We start from the raw sequence: 667 nt of genomic DNA on the forward strand, positions 1-667 counted from the left end.
AGAATATATGCTTCATAAGATCAAGAACCTTGTCTTCTTTTCTCACCACTATGTCCCCAGAGCTTACAACAGTACCTAGTTCATAGTAAAGACTCAAGGGATATTTACTGAATGAATGATACAAACAACTTTGTTGAGATAAAGTTCTTCATGTTGCTATACAGTCTCATGTAATATTTGGGACATAATTATGCTAAAAATGTTTATCTGAAATTCAAATTTAACTGAACAACCTGTACTTTTTCTTGCACCTGTAACTCCAGAACACATTAGAGAATACGTGGATACATTTCCGGGGCTTCCCAGGTGGTGCTAGTGGTAAAAAGAACTCGCTTGCTAATGCAAGAGACTTAAATGAGGCGGGTTCGATCCCTGGGTTGGGAAGATCCCCTGGAGGAGGGCATGGAGAATCCCATGGACAGAGGAATCTGGAGAGCTAAAGTCCATGGGGTCCCAGAGTCGGACATGACTGAAGCGATTTAGCACCCACACGCGGATACATTTTTGATTGTCAGGATTAGGGTGGTGGTACTGGGCTGGAAGAAGAACAAGCTGGAATGAAGACTGCTGGGAGAAATATTAATAACCTCAGATATGCAGATGACACCACCCTTATGGCAGAAAGTGAAGAGGAACTAAAAAGCCTCTTGATGAAAGTGAAAGAGGA

This window comes from Bison bison, unplaced genomic scaffold (genome assembly GCF_000754665.1).
Source record: "Bison bison bison isolate TAMUID 2011002044 unplaced genomic scaffold, Bison_UMD1.0 scf7180017864183, whole genome shotgun sequence".
In the NCBI taxonomy this organism is placed as follows: domain Eukaryota; kingdom Metazoa; phylum Chordata; class Mammalia; order Artiodactyla; family Bovidae; genus Bison; species Bison bison.